Source organism: Hemiscyllium ocellatum, chromosome 22 (genome assembly GCF_020745735.1).
Source record: "Hemiscyllium ocellatum isolate sHemOce1 chromosome 22, sHemOce1.pat.X.cur, whole genome shotgun sequence".
NCBI lineage: Eukaryota > Metazoa > Chordata > Chondrichthyes > Orectolobiformes > Hemiscylliidae > Hemiscyllium > Hemiscyllium ocellatum.
The window spans coordinates 57488548-57502853 of NC_083422.1; the positions used below are offsets into that span (position 1 = coordinate 57488548).

The window sequence follows — 14306 nt, forward strand, 5'->3', positions numbered from 1 at the left end:
TAGCACATCTTCCTCGCTTTTGTACCCTTTATCTGTTTTTCCTTCCAACTGCTATATCAATTTGTACCACTGCTGAGTAGAAAGCTGTTTACTTTATTACATTTTTTCAAAGACTTTGGATTCTATATTAGAGGCATGTGGATGTTGGTTTATATTTGTGAAGGAAATTAAGAATTAACTCAGCCGGTCCTTGTGGAACTATGATTTTAAATCATGTGTATCAGAACACAGGACTGCAAGGCCTCCTGGAGTGTTAATGGAAGTTTGGTTATGTTGTGAGGATTTATGATAGGTGAGAGAAAACATTAGAAGATGTTTGTTTGCTTTTGGATTTAGAATAATCGAGGACTGATTTTAACTTTGAAAGCCACAGAAACAGGTAAGGTTTTAGACAGCTCAAAGGAAACCTGACCTAAATCAGATTCCCATCATCCTCTCCAAGAAAAAGGCGATTGTTCAGAGCAGTTAAAATATTAAGTGAAATAAAGTGGGTGGCACAGTGGTTAGCATTGCTGCCTCACAGCGCCAGAGAACTGGGTTCAATTCCTGCCTCAAGCAACTGTCTGTGTGGAGTTTTCACTTTCTCCCTGTGCCTGCGTGGGTTTCCTTCGGGTGCTCCGGTTTCCTCCCACAGTCCAAAGATGTGCAGGTTAGGTGAATTGTCCATGCTAAGTTACCCATAGTGTTAGGTGAAGGGGTAAATGAATGGGTCTGGCTGGGTTGCTCTTCGGTGTGGACTTGTTGGGCCGAAGGGCCTGTTTCCACACTGTCGGTAATCTAATCTAATCTAACTGCACAGGACCAGTATCCTGTCACCAAGTCACCCTTTATTTACATGTGCACAGTACATTGGCCAGACAGCTCAGAGTGAATCCCTGAAGTCAGAAAATTCTGTATCCATCGGCTATATAGGTCAGCCAGGGCTCCCCTCACTCTCTCTAGGTTAACAGCCCCAGTCAAAGATCTCATAGTTAATAAGATCCACCTGGTTCCAATCACTACAATCAGTCCCCTAAGTGAAAGTGTTTAGTTTGTGAAACATCCAGTCCAGGAGTGTTTGGTTAGAAGTCTATTGAAAGTTATGAAAGTCTAAGAACTCAGGAAGTTGAGGATTTACTGTAAAGACATCACCCATTGACAGGGTAGGAAGTGAGGAAAATGCAGTGAACCAGAGTGCCTGACCATTACATCCAAAATATATGGCTGACTAGCTCTTTCTCTGACTAGCTTTGTCTCTCATCCCATGAGAGAATTAAAACATTAATCTTACAGATTTAATAATGAAGGAAATTCAGAGTGACCGGAAAGTGAGGACATTGGGGAGGAGATAGAAGTTTGTTCAATTGAAGCCTTTCAAACTGAGATATACTTGGAGAGCTTGGTTTGTTTTACTTTTATATCTTTTTTGTGTAATGCAGTCTGGTTTGTAATTAGACCCAAATCTGCCGTCTGGTCTGCTTCTGTTTCAGTGAAAGACTAACATGTTAAACTGAAAAACAAAACTTGATCAATCTAGTCAGCTTTTATGTTGGAGAAAGTGAGGACTGCAGATGCTGGAGATCAGAGCTTAAAAATGTGTTGCTGGAAAAGTGCAACAGGTCAGGCAGCATCAAAGGAGCAGGAGAATCGAAGTTTCGGGCATAAGCCCTTCTTCAGGAATGAGGAGGGTGTGCCAAGCAGGCTAATGTAAAAGGTAGGGAGGAGGGACTTGGGGGAAGGGCGTTGGGAATGCGATAGGTGGAAGGAGGTTAAGGTGAGGTTGATAGGCCGGAGTGGGGTGGGGGCGGAGAGGTCGGGAGGAAGATTTCAGGTCAAGAAGGCGGTGCTGAGTTCGAGGGTTGGGACTGAGAAAAGGTGGGGGGAGGGGAAATGAGGAAGCTGGAAAAATCTGCATTCATCCCTTGTGGTTGGAGGATTCCTAGGCGGAAGATGAGGCGCTCTTCCTCCAGGCGTTGTGTTGCCATGGTCTGGCGATGGAGGAGGCCAAGGATCTGCATGTCCTTGGTGGAGTGGGAGGGGGTAGTTAAAGTGTTGAGCCAGGGGGTGGTTGGGTTGGTTGGTGCGGGTGTCCCAGAGGTGTTCTCTGAAACGTTCCGCAAGTAGGCGGCCCGTCTCCCCAATGTATAGGAGGCCACATCGGATGCAGTAAATGATGTGTGTGGAGGTGCAGGTGAATTTCTGACGGATATGGAAGGATCCCTTGGGGCCTTGGAGGGAAGTGAGGGGGGAGGTGTTGCTCCTCATTCCTGAAGAAGGGCTTATGCCCGAAACGTCGATTCTCCTGCTCCTTTGATGCTGCCTGACCTGCTGCGCTTATAGATATTTACAGATTCACGAGGGGTGTAGATAGGATTAATGGTAGCTGTTTTTTTCCCAAGGATGGGGAATTTCAAAACTAGTGGGTATATTTTTAAGGTGAGAGGAGAGAGATTTAAAAAAGACACAAGAGGCAAATGTTTTTTACAGCGGGTGGTTTGCGTGTGGAACGAACGTCCTGAGGAAGTCGTGATCTGAGCACAATTAGTATGTTTTAAAGGTACTTAGATTTGTCCATGAATAGGAAAGGTTTGGAGTGATATGGGCCAGGAGCAGATAGGTGGGACTAGTTTAGTTTGGGATTAGAACATAGAATATTACAGCGCAGTATAGGCCCTTTGACCCTCAATTTTGTGCCATCCTGTGAAGCCAATCTGAAGCCCATCTAACCGACAGTATTCCATTCTCATCCATATGTCTATCCAATGACCATTAAAGTTGGCGAGTCTGCTACCATTGCAGGATTACAGTCGGCATGGACTGGTTAGACCGAGGGTCTGTGTCCATGCTGTGTGACTGTACAAAACTGGATAAAAACTAAAAGAACTGCAGATGCTGGAAATCAGAAATTGCAGGAAAAGCTCAGCAGGTCTGGCAGCATCTATGGAGAGAAATCAGAGTTAACAGAGGTGTCTGTGTGTGTGCGTGTGTGTGCGTGTGTGTGCGCGCGCGCGCTTGCTGCGTATGACACTGTTCGGTTCACTAATGTCCTACCCTGGTTAGTATCTGCCATCCGTACTGCCCTGACCTACATAGGATGTGACTGCTTCCTAGCTGGCTTCTAATTGTATGCAGATCACACAGGGACTGCAACGGCAGCTCACCCCCCAACTTCTCCAGGGTCATTGGCCCAGCCAGTGACCCATATCTCCCAAATAAATTAAAAACTTTGTTGTTGAGCTAATCACGTCAACTGAACAGAGATGAGCCAACTCCTCTCTCAGCTGGGGTATTGTGTCCAGTTCTGGGCCTCACATTGTAAGAAAGATGCGATTGTCTTGGAGAGAATGGGGGTTCCAGGAATGAGTGACAAGGGCTGATTGGGCAAGTTAGGACCGTTTTCCTCGGAGAGAGGAAGGTTGAGAGGGAGATTTGATGGAGGCTTTCCAAGTGAGAAGTGAGCTGGACAGAGGAGATAGAGAGAAGCTGTTCCCAGTTGTTACAGAAACAGGAATGAGAGAGCATTGATTTAAAGTGATCTTCGAAAGTGGCAAGGGTGATGTGAGAACCAGGCACTGTCTGGAAATGTGATTGAGGCATTTAAGAGGGGCATTGGCTGAATTTTTTTGGATAACCATAATGTGTAAGGGTATGGGGAGGGGGAAGCAGTAAATTGGCACAGGGTTATGATGCTCATTTGAGGAGCTGGTGCTGGTCTAGTGGGCCAAATGGCCTTCATTGGCTCTGGAACCCATCTGTGGTTCTCTAACTCAATGTAAATCGAGGTCAGAAGTGGGGCTTTTCTCCTTCCAGAGTAAAGGGGACCCGAGGATAGCACTGCTCCAACTGGGAGGCATTTGACTGGAAGTTTCTGTTCATGTTGAGCAGAGTGTGTCATCACTGGAGAATGTGATGAGGACTCCGTGTGGATGGAAGCTGCTTTTTAAATTGAATATGCACCACGTAGGCAGGATCAAAGCCTCTTTAATTGAAATATTAAGAAGAAAATTGGTGAAGGGCTTACACTGGGAGTAGTTAGTTCACATCACACCCTGTGAGCCAGTCCCTCCCAAGGTGAAATTGCAGTTTCTCACGGTGGTAGGTGTCTGTGTCTAGACTAATTACTTGTGTTGATAGGCAGGTTCGAACAGCCTGCTATATGACGTTTTGATTTTTCTTTGTACGTTTAAGCCTTTGGTTATGAACAGCTGATTGGAGTCGGTGCAGCTTCTGATGAGGATGGTGAGGTCATGTGGTTTTTGCCTTAATTGGGAAACTGCAGTCTCTCGTTCCCACCCAAATTACTGGTGAAGCACAAGAAAGAGGCCATTCAGCCATCCAGGATCTCCTAGCTTTTTCGAAAGAAATATCCAAAAACTCCTGCACCCCTTCTCCCTGTAACACCCCCAAGTCACTTTGGCCTGCATATTGATGTTCCTGCTAGAGTACACACCTTCGGAAGGATAGATCAGAGGGACCATAATGTAGGTTAGCAAGATTGATATCTGCATTTCAGGGGTTCGGTTTTGAGGATTGATGGTACAAACTAGGCCTGTTTTCTCCAGAGTTGGCAAGGTTGAGTTGTGACCCGATCAAAGCCTTCAAGATATGAACAGGAAAAGACAGGGAAGGTAAACTATTTTCACTGGTTGGTGATTCTAGAACTGGGGGCATTGTCTGAGAGTTAGGGCCAGACTGTTCAGGAGAGATGTTGGGAAGCACTTCCACACACACAGGGTGGGAGAGGTTTGGAACTCTCTACCACAAACAGCAGTGGATGCTGGATCAGTTGTGTATATTAAATCTGTGACCGAGATAAATTATTGTTCAGCAAAGTTATGAAGGGATTTGGGCCAAAGGCAGGTATATGGAGTTAGGTCACAGAGCAGCCAAGATCACATTGAAAGGTGGAACAAGCTGGAGGGGCTGAATGGCCTAACCCATGTCCAGTTGTGTTTGCAATCTCAAAACAATTTTATTTTATGCAGTTAGCAAAGTCGGATTTCATGGCAAAACCCTCTCTCTAGTCTCCATTGGGGATTTGCAAAATGAGGCCCTGGAGTTTGGGATCAGCAACCAGAAATAATGTCTTGAAGAGTTAACCTGCTCATTAAGATAGCCACTTCTCTCTGTCTGTCTCACCAGGCTGTGTCTCCAACATGTCATCTGGAAGGATTTGTTTTGGAGAAAGGGTGGGGGAAATGACAGCGGAGTGACCGATCTCAAATGGGAACAGGTAAGGTCCACTGAGAGTTTGATTTTAGTTGTCCCGTCTTTGTATGTATTAGTTATCCAGTCAATAGTAACACAATTAAAAACTTGAGATGCAAAAATTAAAAACTGCAGATGCTGAAACAAGAACAAAAAGTGCTGGAGAGACTCAGCAGGTCTGGCAGCATCTGTGGAGAGAGGAAACAGAGTTAAAGTGTCAAGCCCAGTGCCCTTTCTTCACAGAAACACAGAAAATAGGAGTGAGAGTAGGCCACTTGGCCCTTTGAGCCGACCCCGCTACTATCCCAACTCCACATCCCGATCCCTTCAGCCCCAGGAACCACATCCAGCCCCTCCCTGAAAACGTTCCATGTTTTGGCCTCAACTGCTCTCTGTACGAGAGAACTCCACCATTTTCTGGGTGAACCCATTTCTCTTCATTTTAATGTAATGAATAACGAAGGTATTCCAAGTTCACAGGAATCTGTGGTACCAGGCTGTGCACTCAGAGCAAGCACAGAGCAACTGGCAGAGGTCTTCTCAGACATCTTCAACCTCTCCCTGCAGCAGGCCACTGTCCCTGCCTGTTTCAGGAAGGCCAACATCATCCTTGTGCCTAAGAAGGCTCATGCAGCATTCTCAATGACTACCACCCAGTGGCCCTAACCTCGGTGATCATGAAGTGCTTTGAAAGGCTGATCATGGCATTAATCAACTCCAGCATCCCCACTACTCTTGACCCACTCCAATTTGCTATCAGACCAACAGATCCATGTCAGATGCCATATCACTTGCCCTTCATGCTCCCTTGAACATCTTGACACCAAGAACAGCTACATAAGAACCCTACTCATTGACTACAGTTCAGCCTTCAACACTGTTATCCCCTCGAGGCTGATTACTAAACTTACTGACCTCAGACTAAGCCCCACTCTCTGCAACTGGATCCTCAGTTTCTTGACCTACAGATCACAATCAGTGAAGATTAGGGACAATATTTCATCCTCATTAACACTCAACACTGGAGCCCCCCAGGGGTGTGTACTCAGCCCCCTACTGTACTCACTGTATACCCATGGCTGTGTCGCCAAATACCAGACTAATGCCATTTATAAGTTCACCGATGACACCACCATAATTGGTTGAATCTCAGATGGCAATGAAACAAGACTACAGACGGGAGGTGGAAAACCTGGAAAATGATGCACTGAGAACAACCTAGCTCTCAATGCCGGCAAAACCAAGGAACTCATTACTGACTTTCGGCAGGATGTTACTCATGCCCCCCTACACATTAACAGCACAGAGGTGGAATGAGTGGACACTGTCAAGCTCCTGGGAGTGGTCATCCACAACAAGCTTTCTTGGACTCTTCATATGGCTGCACTGGTTACAAAGGCCCAACAACGTCTCTTCTTCCTCAGGCAGCTGAGGAAGTTTGCCATGACGGCGAATACCCTTACCAACTTTTATAGGTGCGCCATCAAGAGCGTTCTGTCTGGGTGTATCACTACCTGGGATGGCAACTGTACCATTCAAGATCAGAGACACTTACAGAGAGTGGTGAACTCAGCCCGGACAATCACAAAGGACAACCTCCCATCGATAGAATCCATCTACCAGGCCCGCTGTCAAGGAAAGGCCGCCAGCATTCTGAAAAATACATCCCACCCTGGCAATGTTTTTCTACAACCTCTACCATTGGGGAGAAGGTACAGAAGCCTGAACACACACACCAGCCGGTTTCGTAACAGTTTCTACCCTAGTGTTGTTAGAATACTGAATGAACTCACAAACTCTTAACATTTGCCTGTACCTGTGTTTTTGTTTTTGCCGCTGTTTACCTATTATTTACTGTCTCTGCTACTTAACTCTGTGAGCTGCCTGTATTACTCACAAGACAAAGCTTTTTTACTGTGCCTAGGTACTCGTGACAATAAATTCAATTCAATTCAATCTGAAGTCTGGTTCCAGTGAAGCTCAGTTGAAACTGGAAGAACACCATCTCGTTTTCCGCTTGGGGGTCCTGCAGTCTCCAGGACTCAACATTGAGTTCAGTATCTTTAGAGCCTGAGCACCTCCTTCCCTGTCCTTTACCCACCTTGACACCCCAGCTCCTGCCCTATCATGGCTTATGTTCAGCACAGCTCAGTCATTTTCACCCACTCATTGTCCCCATGATAACTTCTCTAACTGCTCCTCCTCCCTGGCTTACTTTCTCTTCCCCCCCCTCTCTGTCTCTCTCTGGGTTCTCTCTCCTCCTGTCCATTCATTCCTTTATCCTCTCAGCTTTACCATCAGCAGAAATATCATCCTTTCCTTGCTACTGTCAATTCTGAAGAAAGATCACTGGACTCGAAACGTTAGCTCTCTCCACAGATGTTGCCGGACCTGCTAAGTTTCTCCAGCAATTTCTGGTTTTGTTTGTTTCTGGTTTTTGTTGTGTGTTTATTCTGATTCCTCTTTGTATTACTTTGTCAATGGGTGTTCCCTGGCATTGTGCAGGGGTTCGTAGATTAAAATGATCTCAACAATGAGGTTTTGCCTCATCCTTTCGGAAGGATGTGGATCTCGGAGAAGTTCACATTTTGGGAGATGGGGAGAGGCTGAACAGGCTGGGGCTATTTTCCCTGGAATGTCAGAGGCTGAGGGATGACTTTATAGAGGTTTATAAAATTATGAGGGGCATGGATCGGGTAAATAGACAAGATCTTTTCCCCAAGGTGGGGGTGTGGGAGGAAGAGAGGAGGGGTGCAAAGCTTTAAGGTTTAAGGTGACAGGGGAAATATTTAAAACAGACCTAAGGGGTAAGCTTTTCATGCAGAAGGTGGTGCGTGTATGGAATGAGCTGCCAGAGGAAGTGATGGAGGCTGGTACAATTGCAACATTTAAAAGGCATCTGGATGGGTATATGAATAGGAAGGGTTTAGAGGGATATGGGCCGGGTGCTGGCAGGTGGGACTAGATTAGGTTGGGATATCTGGTCGGCATGGACAAGATGGACCACAGGGTCTGTTTCTGTGCTGTACATCTATATGACTTAAGGCCTTTACAAATTAATTAAATATTCAACAAGAGTATTAACTGCCTGACCTCCTCTTTGCTCTTACACTGACTTCAAGGAATCTTTAATGAACCACTATCCTCACGTAGACAATACGGCTTCTCACAGCAATAGTATCAATGGAGGGGGAGACCAGCAGAGACTCTTAAACCACAGGGAAGTTGCCAACAATTTAATCTCTTCCACAGCTTCCACTCTGAGCAACGGCTCCCAGAACCTATTATGATTTTATTAATAACTAGAGAAGGTTGCAATTGTTATGGTTTAACCATCTCCAAATAAGAAATACTCCAGCCACTGTTGGAGATTTCTGACCCAAACTGTACTTTCCTGAAACTGACAGCAACTTCTGCACATGTGCAGTTTCTTATAGCCGTTAACCTCAGAGAGGTAAAAGGGGTGATGCTGTACAGGGTGATGGAGAATGCAGTCTCCCAGAAATCACTGCACTGATGGGAACTTCCACTCTCCCACTGTCAAAACTGCACAAGACAGAGAGTCATAAAGTGACACAACACAGAAGCAGGCCCTTCGGCCCATTGTATCTGTGCTGACTAACAAACACCAAGCTACACTCATCCCCTTTACCATACATTTGACCCACTGGTAACTTAAATATTTATCCAGATGCTTCCTAAATGTTGCAAGTGAAGTGTGATAGAGCTGTTAAAGTCTGATAACGTCAGAGTTACTGTTCAACAAACTCATTAATCTTGCAAGTATAATTTCACATTTTGTTGAATGCCACTTTTTTTCTCTTTTACAATGAGTAATTCGACAAGATTTTTAAAGAATGATTGATTCCCACATTTTAGGTCTATCTCAGTCCCATCTGGATGTTTCCCAATAACTTGACTTAAAGTTAAACGTAAATTGATTCTTATGACTTCTGTCTTCCCAGAGTTTGTGTCTATGAGAATGTTTCATTGTGATTGGCTGTAACAGATGACATTTTTAATTCTTGTGCAGGAATGATGTGAGTATTTCTGTAATTATTCCCTTTAATTGCCCTGGAATTGAGCGGCTGTTTCAGAGGACAGTTAAGAGTCAACCACTTTGCAATGGGTCTGGACTCGGGCCTAGGCCAGGCTGAGTACAGATGACAATAAAGGATGATCATGAACCAGACGAGATTTTCTGTCAACAAAATTCTGGTCTCCATCCTATTGGAAAGATGCTGTGAAAGTTGAAAGGGTGCAGAAACAATTTACAAGGATGTTGCCAGGATTGGAGAGGTTGAGCTATAGGGAGAGGCTGAATAGGCTGGGGCTGTTTTCCCTGGAGCTTTGAAGGCTGAGGGGTGACCTTATAGAGGTTTATAAAATCATGAGGTCTTTTCTGTGGGATTGTGGGGTCTAGATCTATAGGGTATAGATTTAGGGTGAGAGGGGAAAGATTTAAAAGGGACCTTAGGGGCAACTTTTTCATGCAGAGGGTCATACGTGTATGGAATGAGCTGTCAGAGGAAGTGGTGGAGGCTGGTACAATTGCAACATTTAAAAGGCATCTGGATGGGCATATGAATAGGAAGGGTTTGGAGGGATATGGCCGGTTGCTGACCAATGGGAGTAGATTGGGTTAGAATATCTGGTTGACATGGATGAGTTGGACCGAAGGGTCTGTTTCCATACTGTACATCTGTATGAATCTATGAACAAAGGTTACATAAATACAGGCCAAACACTGCAGATGCTGGGAGTCTGAAACATTCACAGAGGATGCTGGAGAAACACAGAAGGTCTGACAGCTTATGGGGAGAGAGAAAAACAGAGTTAATGTTTTGAATCTAGGATGACTTCGAGCTGATTAAACTCAACAACCAAGCTAGTGCGTCCAGTCTATAACCTGGTGTTGTGTGATTTTTTAAACTTGGTGCATCCAGTCTAATACCAGCATCTCCAAATCATGTCAAGCTGATTATAACTTCTTCAGAACCCTTCTTCAGCTCTAATGCTGCTGAGTTTCATCGAGAATAAAATTCCACAACAGCCATTCGACTAATTTTAATAAACAAATTATTGAATTCACATTTTGCCATCTGCCAGGACAGGTTTTGAGCTAATTTAACCAGGGACCAGTTCAGTGACTTACCTCTACATCACCATCTCCCCACACTGTGGGAGAACATCACTGCTGCTGGGTGGCTGTAGATCCACTTGAATCAGAGACAGATTTGCGCGATGTTCAGAAAGGGGAAAGCCCTACTGATTGCTCTGTGGTCAGATTCCCTCAAGGCTAGCGGTCGTAACTTTGCTGGTAACTGTCACAGCATGTCTTTCCCGGAGATCCTTCTTCCTTGTGTGATATTAATGATATCGACAGGGAATGAGATGTTGAGTGAGATTGGTTGTCTATGTTGAGATTTTGGTTTTCAGATCAGGCATGTGTTTGACCTCTCAAGAACTGCTCCTGGCTTGATATGTCTTCCTGCAAGGCAGAAGTGGGTACTGCAGATGCTGGAGGTCAGAGTCAAGATTAGAGTGGTGCTGGAAAAGCACAGCAAGTCAGGCAGCATCCGAGGAGCAGGAAAATTGACGTTTCGGGTAAAAGCCCTTCACTATGCCCCTCTAAAACTCATCACCCTGAGAGATTCGCTCCCTCTTTGGTTCCAACTCAGCTTTGGCTGTGAAAAGGAAGCTTTAAATGTCGTCGTTCTGAACTGAGCCTGATTTGTAAATGTTGTGGATAGAACAAAGTGTAGCTATTAGTCATCTTGGACAGTTAACCTGAAGCCTGTCACCGAATGTTTCTACTCTCTGTCTCCTGTAGAGCAGGGTGGACCCACTCTATGGTATGAGTGAGGACTGCAGATGCTGGAGATCAGAGCCAGATCCGAGTGGTGCTGGAAAAGCACAGCAGGTCAGGCAGCATCCGAGGAGCAGGAAAATCAATGTTTTGAGCAAAAGCCCTTCATCAGCCTCATTCCTGATGAAGGGCTTTTGCCCAAAACGTTGATTTTCCTGCTCCTCGGATGCTGCCTGACCTGCTGTGCTTTTCCAGCAATTTCTTCCTGCAAAACTGACATAGGATATACATGCCAGCTGGCCCTGTGAATAGTGATTAAATAAATGAAAAATAACAAAATGTGCAGCACATTAGGCAGCAGCTGTACATAGAAGATACAGATTACATTTTGGATATTTTGGGAGTTTTTAAGGTGGATTTTCCTCAACCTGTACCTGCCGTATTGGTGTGTCTTGAACTCTATGATATAGTTTTGCTTCTATCTCATCAGTTTGTGTGTGTTCCTGTCTTCAGGCCAATGGAGGAAAAAAGGTGAAAAGTAGTTTTTGCTTTCTCTCTCCATGTGTTGTACCTTTCCCAGTCACATAGAGTTTTGCACAGCCCTTCACAGCTGAGGAACTGCTTCTGAAATGGCCGGCTTTGATCTGAGGGAGGGAAATGAGCAGAACAGGACAATACACTGATGTGGAGGGCTAACCTGTCCCTGTTCAGGGCCAGTGACTTTCCAAACTGCTGAATATTTCCTGCTGCAATTTCAGTTTCTTATTTCATGTACCCCTCATCACCAACCGCCAACATTATGGAGAAACAAACACCGGGACCATCAGGCCATGTGATTGTCTCTGCTGTTAACAATCTACAAGCCTCATCTAGATTGAGCTCTGATTGGGAGCATTGTGTAAATACCCATTTTCGTCCCATCTCTCACTCACCACAAACTCGGCACTTTTTCATTTCTCTCGTGCTCTCTCAAACTCTGTTTTTCTCTATCTCATTTACTCACTCTCTTTAAATATATATCTTGCTTTATCTCTCTCTCTCTCTCTCTCTCTCTCTCTCTCTCGATATTTCTATTTCTCTATAGCTTTCTCTTTCTATATCTCTCTCTCTCTCTCTATACCTTTCCCCTCTCTATACTTTTTCTTTCTCTCTCTCTATACTTTTCGCTTTCTCTCTATACTTCTCTCTCTTGCTCTGTCTGTTATCTGTATCTCTCTCATCCCTAAATCAGAGGACTTTGGATTAATCTATGCTAACATTACCATACAGAGGGAGTGCTGTACAGTCAGAGATTCTCTCCTTTGGATGAGACACAGGTTGAGGGTCTGTAAACTCCACTGCCTCAAGTTCCTCTCTGAGCCACTCACCACCCTGATTTGGAAACACATCGCCATTCCTTCACTGTCACTGGGGTCAGAATCCTGGAAATCCCTCCCTAAGGGCATTGTGGGTCAACCCACAGTAGGTGGACTGCAGCGGTTCAAGAAGACAGCTCACCCCCACCTTCTCAAGGGGCAACCAGGGACGGGTAATAAATGCTGGGCCCAGCCAGTGACACCCACATCCCACGAGTGAATGAAACAAACCTCCCGTGCAGTGTTTTGAAGTCTCAGCAGCCCTCAGTAGTACGATACCTTGAAGTCTCATGGCTGTAGGTGCTGTCACATGAAGCAGATGATCTGGCCATCATTGGCCATGTCTTTGTATGGGATGGCTTGCTAATGAGCAAATTGGCTATTTCCTACATCACAATCAAATTGTGTTTCAAAACCCTTCACTGCTTAGGATCATGAGAGGAGCTGTATCAATTTTGCAGTCATTGCTGGCTAGACTAGTATGGGTCTGGAGTCACATGTAGGCCAGACCAGGTAACATTGGCAGATTCCCCTCCCCTGAAGGACATTAGTGAACCTGTTGGGTTTTGCATCAATAGTCAACATTGGCTTCATGGTCATTAAGCTCTTAATTCCAGACTTTTTATTGAATTCACATTCCACTATCTGCCATGGCAGGATTTGGACCTGGGTCTCCAGAATGTTACCTGGGTCTCCAGGTCAATAGATTGAGTAACAGTATCGATAGTCCATGGCCTCCCCACATCAAATCCTTCTTTCTTAGGTAGAGGGTAAGAAAGTGCATCAGTGTGTATTGTGTGATGATAGTGTTCTCTTGTTCACTTGTTCAGTTGCTATGGGTGGTTGTAATCTTGAGCCAAGAACAGAAATGGTAGAGGCTGTTCCCACATCAGGGTTGATCAGGAATCTCTCCCTCACCACTGGAAATGCATGCAGATTGATGACCAAGCTGCCTGGGCCACATTACAAATCCCTTCCTTGTTGAAATAGACCAGGCGGTGGGATGTGAACCCTGGACCTTAGGCCTGGAGGCTGGACCACACTTCCTACTGGCCTGTAAAAGCTTGGGAATGTTGGTACAGGGGAGAAACACAAAGCAGGGGAAGGAGTTCCCAATTTCGGAGAGGCTGTGTGACAGGACTTGAAGTGATGCGCAAACAAAGCAGGGTAATGTGTGAAAAATATTTTTGTCATCAGTGAGTAGCTAGATTCTAGAATGCACTGGCTGGAAGCATCGATCATGCAATCCCTACAGTGCAGGAAGAGGCTATTCAGCCCATCAAGTCTGCACCGACCCTCCAAAGAGCATCTCATTCAGACCCTACCCTATTCCTGTAACCCCACATTTCCAATCCACCCTAACCTGCCCATCTTTGGACTGTGGAAGGAAACCAGAGCACCCAGAGGAAACCAATGCAGACACAGGGAGAACGTGCAAACTCCACATAGACAGTTGCCTGAGGTGGGAATTGAACCCGTGTCCTGGGCGCTGTGAGGCAGCAGCGCTAACCACTGAGTCACCGTGTTGCCCACCTTCAAGATGTGCTTGATTGAGGCATTCAAAAGGGCATCAGACGGTTATTTGGATAGAAATGGTCTGCAGGGTCATCAGGGAAAAGGCTCTAGATTGGCTCAAGGTTTGGGAACCAGTCGCAGCAGGATGGGCCAAGTGGCTGCCTTCTAACAGATCTCACTGAGTGGTGGAACAGGCTAAATGATCCACTCCTGTCCCTGTAATTCTGTGATTCTTTGGGACTGGAAGGAGTTAAGAATAAGAACGCTGCACAGTGGGTCTTGATGGAGCTGTAACGTGCTCGTAAAAGTTGTGGACCTCTGTGAATTAGTCCTTAGAAACCCAGCTGAATCCCCACTGAAATACTGCGAATGGGAAATGACTAAGCTCTGCATTATTAGCACCATCTGCTACCCAGATGGGTGTTTTTCTCACCAGTTCG

At 45.4% G+C, this 14306-nt stretch overlaps 1 protein-coding gene across 4 annotated transcripts in view; it reads left to right on the forward strand.

The window, feature by feature from the left end:
* The window catches only part of lzts2a (leucine zipper, putative tumor suppressor 2a), a 213285-nt gene that overhangs the window by 50336 nt on the left and 148643 nt on the right, over positions 1 to 14306 (forward strand). For 3 of the 4 annotated variants that reach the window (XM_060842263.1, XM_060842261.1, XM_060842259.1), the window contains exon 2: positions 5122 to 5212. The exons of the other annotated variant lie outside the window; for it this stretch is intronic. The gene's annotated coding sequence lies outside the window, so the exon portion shown is untranslated. The remainder of the gene's footprint in view (positions 1 to 5121; positions 5213 to 14306) is intronic. 4 annotated transcript variants of the gene reach the window in all.